This window comes from Cryptotermes secundus, unplaced genomic scaffold (genome assembly GCF_002891405.2).
Source record: "Cryptotermes secundus unplaced genomic scaffold, Csec_1.0 scaffold609, whole genome shotgun sequence".
Classification (NCBI taxonomy): domain Eukaryota; kingdom Metazoa; phylum Arthropoda; class Insecta; order Blattodea; family Kalotermitidae; genus Cryptotermes; species Cryptotermes secundus.
In genome coordinates, this window is record NW_019727102.1 from 119,276 (window position 1) to 128,787 (window position 9,512).

The 9,512-nt window shown below is 44.9% G+C and overlaps 2 protein-coding genes across 3 annotated transcripts in view; one reads left to right on the forward strand and one right to left on the reverse strand.

Annotated features, from left to right (window-relative positions):
* The window catches only part of LOC111864433 (mitoguardin), a 182,355-nt gene that overhangs the window by 43,700 nt on the left and 129,143 nt on the right, over window positions 1–9,512 (reverse strand). The window lies entirely within an intron of this gene.
* Window positions 2,274–9,512, forward strand: part of LOC111864434 (protein unzipped) — a 56,940-nt gene continuing 49,701 nt past the window's right edge. Inside the window, exon 1 of the mRNA XM_023851671.2 lies at window positions 2,274–2,525. The gene's annotated coding sequence lies outside the window, so the exon portion shown is untranslated. The remainder of the gene's footprint in view (window positions 2,526–9,512) is intronic.

Here is a 9,512-nt window from a genome sequence, read left to right on the forward strand (position 1 = left end):
AAACCTGCCACAGTGACACTTTGTCCACCACAAATCCCACGTTCACTGACCTGGCCTCGAACCCGGGACGCCGCAGTGGAAAACCGGCGACTAACCGCCTGAGCTATGGTGCGGCCTATCCATAGTAATTACTTCAACTTCACTGAATGACTAACTAGACAGTAGCAATTACTGTACAAAGAGTTCTATTTTCTGAAATACAACGCCGTGTAGTAAGCTGAAATTTTCTGAGAAGTAGTTGGTCTAGAACAGGGGTCCACTCAGCCTCGTGAGGATAATTGAGGAGCTATTTCAAGGAAATAGCGGCTCCTGTCTCGAAAACCGTGGGGATTCGTTGTGCTGACCACGCGATACCCTCTATCCGCAAACGCTGGCACTAACTTTGCCGACAAGGAGCGGTCGCTCGGTCTGTATAGTTCCCTTACGGACTAAAACCACGGAGTTTGTTTTCTTTGTAGCAAGCTGAAAGCTAACTCATGTTTCGGAAGAACATGTCGCCTCCATCTTCAGTGTCGAATAACAGGCCAAGAAAGAAACGAGCATGAAGCAGGTAGCAAGCAGAGTTCTACAAAGATTCATCTGCAGTGTGGACCGCCATCCCGAGTTGTAACGACGTCGTAACCACCTGAAAGTACAATCGAACGAAATGCGCCGTGTCACAAAATGTTTAGGACTCACTCAACGTGGGTAAAATTTCATCCCACCCGCGAGCATTACCTTCCGTCGGTCTGGCTACATATTCAGAAACGGTTACCTAACTAAGTCCATGGAGATGAGTCCTTCTTGAGAAGCCGCCAGTTGCTCAGCTACTCAAGAATTTCCCAGCATTTTATGAAACCAGAATGTTCCTTACCGTGTTCACGAGAGCCCTCCATTGGTCCCTATCTTGGGCCAAATCAATCCAGTCCAGACCACCCCATCGGATCTCTCCAAGATCAATTTTAATATCATACATCCACCTACGCCTTGGTCTTCCCAGTGGTCTCTTTCCTTCTGGCTTTCCCACCAATATTCTATATGCATTCCTCTTCGCCCCATTTGAGCTACATGCCCTGCCCACCTCACCCTCCTTGACTTGATCATTCCAGTTATACTTGAAGAGTACAAGTTATGAAGCTCCTCATTATTCAGTTTTTCCAACCTCATGTCACTTCATCCCTCTTCGGTCCAAATATTCTCCTCAACACCCTGTTGTCAAACACCCTCAGTCTATGTTCCTCCCTTAATGTCAGAGACCAACTTTCACACCCATACAGAACCACAGGCAAAATTATAGTTTTGTGTATTATAATTTTTACGATTTTATACAGACGAGAAGACAAAAGATTCTGCAATGAATGGTAGCAAGCATTACCCGAATTCAATCTCCTCTTAATTTTTTCCTGAATCAGGTTTTGATTTGTTATAGTCGTTTCCAAATACTTGAACTGTGCCACATTTTCAAAACATCTGTTTCCTATCTTTGCGTCATGATTTTGCCCTGAATTCTGGTGACGAGACAGCAACACATACTTAGTTCTCTCTGTGTTTACTTCTGGACCAAACTCCTCACTAGCGGCAATTAAATTTCAGTGTGTGTTTTTCTTCATGGTATCTGTTGTCTCCTATCAGATTCACATGATCGGCATAGACCGGCAGCTGACGTGTCCCATTTAATTTCAGTCTCACTTGGTTTAGGCGCCGTGGTAACGTAGTCGGTATAGCGGTATGGACGGCGCAGGGGTCGGAGTTCGAGTCCCGGTAGGGTCAAGTATTTTCTCTTCTCCAAGTCGTCCGGACCGGCTCTGGGGTCCACCCAACCTCCTATCCAATGGGTACAGGAGTTCTTTCCCCGGGGGTAAAGTGGCAGTAACGTGAAGCTGACCACTCACCCCCAGCTAGTGCCGAGGTCAATAAAATATGGATCTATACATCTCTTCCCCTAAACGCCTTTATGGTGTAGTGCTTAATTCGTTAAGCACAGGGACAACTTTCCTGGACCTTCCTAATGACATATTCTAAAGCAAAATTGAAAAGCAGTGGCGATAAAGCATCTCCTTGTTTTAGACCATTTTAGACGAATGTTTTCCGATACGGATTTAACTATAGGTTTCATTTGAACATATTTTAGCTAGCCTAACTAGTTCAAAGGCGGTTAGGAACTGAAACGAGGAAATCTACTTTCAAAATGATGTCATGGGGAAATATGAATGTGATTGGCCGCTGCGTGCAACCAATGAGAGAGCAGCGGGTAAAATGAGTGTCCCGGTTTGTGAGGCAGCACGGCAGCCATCCTGCGGTGCGTTGTGTTGGCCGGTCTCTTCAGTTTGTCCGCGGCTCCTGCTGTAGCTGCATGGTAGTGCAATCGATAGGTCGTACATCAACTGAATACCGATTTTTGTTTTGTTGTTGACAGTGATCTCGACGAATTCGGTATATTTGATAACTCGGTAACAACGGCAAGTAATATAACTTGTGAGAGTATAAGTGACTGACGCGTTCTGTCCCTGAAAGGCGACAAAGAGTTGCCCAAGAATTTTACACAGGTAAGAATTACAGGTAGATGGTGATCAAATAAAAATGGTGTTTCCCCTTAGTAGCTCACCGTAACAGAGACCTTGACATGTTCTCCGTTTTAATGTGGATTTCAGCAGTGTCCACCATTGCGGATATGAAACGTTTTGCTATCGAGGTATGTTTGAAGTGTTAGTATGACAAACTGCGGTACGTTTCAAATATAACAAGGAAGGAGTTTCAAAATAGAGTTGTTCTTAAAGTCATCACCATTTTTCTAGAAAGAACGTTTTAAATGCCACGAATTTTGGCCCAAAGCAGGTCTTTTAAGGGCATTTTCGGCGTGTCTGTACTGACGAGTACAGCTAAAATGCACCTAGGATTTTGTTTTTTTGGAACGAACGACTATTACATTGATTAATAATTCAGCTGCTGTTTACACAGCTGTCCTTACAAGACAAATTTTTTATATTTTGTAAGAGAGAAACTTATTATCTTATACCGACCAAGATATTTCAGAAAGGATTTCACCCCTCGAACCCGTCTGGTGGTGTGTTGCATTGGCTGTTTTAATATTTAATAAAAATTTTACTCAGGATACTAATATAGCAAAAATGTGGGCTTACGGTTCAATTTCTGGGCTATATTTGAAACATTTGTGTTCATTTCTACAAGCATGCATTATTTGGGTTCATTATTAACTTCTTTACGTATTTATTATGAATATTTTCGCCTAATTCCTGCAAAACCGGCAGTATACAGTTCCCTATTTATATTACCCAGACTTTTTTTTTTCACGACATCGTCAATAAATTTCTTTTTGGTAATAAATGCCACCAAAAATCGGGTAGTTCCGCATTTACGTCTTCTCAGTAAGGGTTCCGAATAAATTAGCAGATGATGAGGCTGGGTTCACATTCCATTGACCAGCACTTCGGTAAGTCACATATGCAGCATAACTGACGCGATAATTTTGCGTTTAGTAATATTACGGGCACGAATGATATAAATATAGAATTTACACATGATAAGCAGGAGACGGAATAGCGCAGTCAGTATAGCGACTGGCTACGGGCTGGACGACAGAGGGGTCGGAGTTCGAGTCCCGGTAGGGGCAGTATTTTTCTCTTCTCCACGTCAAGACCGGTTCTGGGGCCCATCCAGCCTCCTATACAGTTGGTTCTGGTGGTAAAGCGGCCGGGGCGTGAAGCTGAACAATCACGTCTAACTAGTGCTGAGTTCAAGAAAACGTGGATCTATACATCCGCTCCCCCATACGCCTTTATGGAGCAGTGCTTAATTAGTTAAGCACAGGGACAACTTTACATTCATCACCTGTTAAGGCAAGGAAAACGATACCGGTAAGCCCCCCTCACTGTCAAACGGCTCACTTTATAGTGAAACCTACTGAAGAAGTCAGTTTGATACACGAAGCCTGCTTGTACAGTGGGAAGTGCGCCTCCAGTTTTAAGCTGCTTTAAAGGTGTGGACCAAACAGATGCAATGTTAGGCTGTGTCCACATTAGCGAGCCGAGGTTCCAGCCTAGTCGCGAGCACATGTTATAACTTTCCATGCGGCTCGCAGTTATGTTAGCCAACTATGGACGTGTAAGATTTGAGGCTTTCACGGCGGTGACTATGAAGAAAGCAGTCTTCTGATATTTGGCACTGTGTATATGTGGTGTTAACCGACGTTTCGGAGGAACGTATCGCCTNATGCGTACGAAGACTCAGGCATATTATCACGTTTTAAGACAGGTCTTATGGGATGTGACGCCGTGTAGTCTGGTAAATTGTTACCAGCGTGTCGTTGGTTCTTACTGCCGTCAGCCAACCCCGACGTTAGTAATCGTTTACCAGACTACACTGCGTCATAATCCAATTTGAAACAGATCGTTTTGTTATCGTTCCTTATTTATTAATCTGTGAACCCCCCCCCCCAAATACTGATTCTGTGGGTTGAACGCGTAAAACACGGGGAATGGGAGAGGGGCACTGTGCTACAAGCCGGAAGGTCGCGGTGTCGATTTCCGATGAGGTCATTGGATTTTTCAATTTACCCTCTCCTAGCCGCTCTATGGCCCTTGGGTCGACTCGGCCTCTTACAGAAATGAGTACCAGGAATATTCCTGGGGGTAAAGGGGGGCCGAGGCTTAAGGCTGACAACCTCACCGCCATTTGAGAGTGGACTGTATGGAAAATGTGGGAGCCTCGACGTCTCACAACCCTATGGGCCTGCACGGCCTGTTACAGGGATAGCTTTACCTTTTACCCTTAGGGGGATGGAGGGAAGACTTGAACTTTGGAGACTTAGACTGGAGGATAATATTAAACTAGATCTGACTACATAATGTAAAACGATTTGGACCAGATTATTTGTCTCAGGTTGGAGTCAAGAAGCCGGTTCTTTTAAGTACTGTAGTCTGATGAGCGTCCGAGTTTCACCAGAGGGGAGAAATTTCCTCACGAGCTGAGCGACTATTATCTCCTTAATCCCACTGCTGTTATATTAGATTTTTTTTATTGTTAGTGGGGTGGGACTAAGTCCCTTGTACTGCGGCCACTTCTGGCCTATTGTACCAGCCCCAGATGATAGGTGAGGGTGATTGTGGAGCAGTTGGTGGAATGAAGATTGGCAGGGGAAACTGAAGTACTCGGAGAAAACCTATCCCAGCGCCACTTTGTCCACCACAAATCCCACTTGACCAGACCCGGGATCGAACCCGGGCCGCCGCGGTATATTAGACTTAGTCCACGTCAAGAAATAATCGTCCTCTTTGGCTGCATCATTAGGATTCAACAGGCTATTAAAATGTATTTTTTTTTCCAATATTTTTAATTTAAAATTACATAACTGTATCACTTTCTGTGATGCGAGTAAGGTAAATCAATTTGGCCAATGACGGCCTTCGATGCAACAGTTTAAGGATTAGAGGCACGTTAACTAACAGTCGACAGTGGCTCGTCTCGCTTCACATATATCTCTACATATGAATGACAGGCAAACACAGCCGGAATTACCCAAACTGAAGGCTCGTGTCAAGTCTGAGATTGCCACCCACACAAGGCCTCTTGACTCTGAGCATGGGGTATGGTGTTGCAAAACTGTGCTCTCGAAACACGAAGTCGTGCCAGGGAGAACAATACGTGACAAAAATACGAAGTGAAACATGATATGAGGTTTCAGCAGAGAAGAAGTTATGGTGTTGCATGGGTAACCGCGTGTAGCAACCTCCAAAAGCCTGCACCACATTCGTAAAGCAAGTAACTCGACACGTTTGTCTCCAAGCATGAAGCGGAGTACAGAATTCGGATTGTAATACTAATCGTTCGTAAGGTAATAAGAGATGAATTGGATTCATCTGACACGGGACAGGATCCAGTACTGGGCTTCTATGACTGCTGTAATGTAACTTCAGGTCCGACAGTTGCTGCATGAACATGTTTACGAGCGTGTGACGACTTTCCCTCGGCTTATTGATTTTCTTCCTGTCAAGAACAGCTGTGCCTGTAAACAGTCAAAAGTAAAAGCAGGCCTGTGCTTGGGTGTGGAGACCTATGACACTGAAGGGTACTATATTCTGGGATATGTCGTCAGTTGAAAGTAAACCGACGTTTAGGAAGAACATCGCCTCCAACTTAAAGAGTCGAATAAGCCGAACAAGATACCAGCGTGAAAGCGTAACCACAGCTGTGAGCACCTCAAACCCTACACATATACACTGAAAAGAAAGACGACTGACGTTAACTTCCTCTAAATCTGAGTTTTGAATGAAACGTGATCTTTGACGTAACCCGGAAACTCTGACCCAAAAGGTTGTCGGATGTGGTTATTTTCCGGATATAAAAACGTTATATCTGATGTTATCTTAGTGTACCTAGTAACGTCATGGAAGGCCGTGTTATAGCTCAAGCGGTTAGTCTATGGCCTCCCACCGCGGCGGCCCGGGTTCGATCCAGGGTCTGGTCAAGTGGGATTTGTGGTGGACAGAGTGGCGCTGGGGCAGGTTTTCTCCAAGTACTTCGGTTTCCCCTGCCAATCTTCATTCCACAAAATTTTCCATCTTAATCACCCAGGGCAGGTACAGTAGGCCAATCAGCGGCCCACCTGCCGAGTGGACCCAGTTGGACTCCACCCCCCACTAAGCGAATTAAAAAACAGTCATGGACAAATAGAACCATTTAATTTGTCACTTGATATAGAGTCCCGTGTTCCCTGCCACACTTTCTGTTCCATTTCATCATTACTGGCGCTGTGTAGATTATGTACTCGTATGGAAATTGTATTTATGCTTTTTTTACCGTACATAGAATTTGTCTCTTTAGTTATGACCTCTGTTGTGACAGCACCCTAGTTTTGACGACAGTAGCCGTGAAATAGGGCGTGGGATATAGGTGCTACGCCGCGTGTGTGGAGTTTCTTTTTAATGTTTGTCGCAACTTTCGCAGATGGTTTCAGCCTACAAGACTGTATGGTGTTACTACAATCTGAACGTGTAATTTCATTTTGCGTTTACGTATAAATTAATCCTTACTAAAGCCAGGACATTAAAACAAACTCCGTGACCTTTAGTCCGCGAGCGACCGTCGCTTGTCGGCGAAGTTAGTGCCAACTTTAGCGGATAGAGGGTGTCGCGGGGTCAGCGCAACGGATTCCCACGGCCGTTAATCACGGTTTTCTAGACTGGAGCCGCTATTTCTCCATTTAAGTAGCTCCTCAGTTATCCTCACGAAGCTGAGTGGACTCCGTTCCAGACACACCACTTCTGAGAAAATCTGGTAGCGCTGGGAATCGAATCCAGAACCTGTAGATTAGTAGCCGGGAACTCTGACCACTAGACCGCAAAGGCCTAGTACACTAAACAATTCTGATTAGATTCTAAAGGGTTCTGACGATGTTGTATAACACGCAAAATTATTGCTTTTTGGACGTCGTCCATCGGCCGGTATCTAAAACCTAGAGAACACAACGTTTCAGAAACTGGATCTGCTTCCGTCTCAGGTGAGGGAGGGGGGCACTTGCCGAGACCTAACCTCTAAGGGGCGCAACAAAGTTGGTGTCTTGCCCCTCACCCGAGGACGGAAACACATCCAGTTTCCGAAATATTCTGTTCTGTAGCTTTTCGAACACTGGACGATGGATAAAAAAACATACACTTATTCTGAATTTCTGTAATGTGATATTTGAGGTTCACACGGGAGTGACTGAGGTACCATATATGGGCCGCGCCATAGCTCAAGCGGTTAGTCGCTGGCTTCCCACCGCGGCGGCCCTGGTTCCATCCCGGGTCTGGTCCAGTGGAATTTGTGGTGGACAAAGTGGCGCTGGGGCAGGTTTTCTCCGAGTACTTCCGTTTCCCCTGCCAATCTTCATTCCACCAATTGCTGCACAATCACCCTCACCTATCATCTGGGGCTGGTACAATAGGCCAGAAGTGGCCGCAGTACAAGGGACTTACTCCCACCCCACTAGCAATGAAAGAAAGTACCTATTCTGGGATGCTACGCGTGATAGTTTGATACTGGCAACAACCCAGAAGACGGTACCTTCAATTACTGTAATCTCTGATGTTGGTCTTCCGGCCTCTTGTGACGCAAGTCCCCACTCTTTTTACGTTCTTAATAATATATGTCGCAGAAACCGCATAAGAAGTATCTCCGAGCTATACGTAACAGCTCTACCATAATATAAAAAAGTCAGAATACCATTTAAGTGTGACTGTTACCACGTACTGCACAGGAAAGCAAGCAGCAACACTGTAGAAACGGATATACGGCCTACAACTATTAGAATCAATAAAACTCGACGCTGTCAACTGTATAAACCATTACGAATGTCGTAACCACATCCTTGTCTTGACAGCTAAAAATAGTTACTTTAACTTATTTTAATTGGTTTTAACTACTTTGCTTTAATATCAACATCTGTCCCGTAGCATTTGCTTAGTAATGTTGGTTTGCCCCTTTAAAGATGGCCACTCACTAGTGGACGAAACATGCAAGGCAAAATATTTGACTTACATAACTAATAATATTATTACACTTAATGCCATTCTACCTTTCATATATATTAACAGGGCGTAAAGGCCAAGATTTCCTGTATAAAGACCTCTCCAAAACAAATTTTAAAATTCTTAAAATCACGTAGACAAGTCAGTCACTAAAGCAATTGCTTATGGGATTGTTTCCCATCACATCCGGTCCAAGAGTCGGTATAGCGACTAGGCTACGGGTTCGATTCCCGGCAGTACAAGATTTTTCTCTTCTCAACAGTGTCTAGACCGACTGAGGCCCACCCAGCCTCCTATCCAATGGGTACCCGGGATCTTTACCCCAGAGTAAAGCGGTCGGGGCATGAAGCTGACCACTCCCATCCATTCCTCCATAAGTTATTAAGAACAGCGACAACTTTGCTTATCACATCGAGTCCTGCTGCACGGTTATTCAGGGGGGGGGGCGACCGAAGCGTGAATGTGACCACATTTAGATCCAACCCTTATATCTTCCACAGAGCAGTTGTCTGTTTCAATACCGAAATTTTGTTGATGCAGTTTACTGAAGCTGAACATAACTTGGAAGAAGAACGCGTCCTTCACTTTAAATTGCCCGAACTCCTGAAGCAGAAGGTAACCATTCCCGAATATATAGAAACATCTGCCGTTTGCGACTTCTCGCCGTGAGCCATATGTTGCCCCAGCAGACTGTTGAGGCTACACCAGGAGAACCACATGAGGCAGGCTGCAAAGCGTCTAGCCCCTCCTGATGCGGAATCAATACAGAACGCACACGGCTCCCAGCTCCTTGTGTCAGATTATACGCGATGAACTCACTTCGGAGAAATAAGAAATCTGTAATCTGATTTTCATTTCCCGGGTGTAGCAGCGTGCAAAACGATGCTTATGTTCCTATCATGAATATAATATGTTTAAATTATTTATATTCTGTAAATCGGTTGGTTGAGGCACTATGCTACAAGCCGGAAGGTCGGGGGTTGACGAGTCCCGATGAGGTGGATCCCC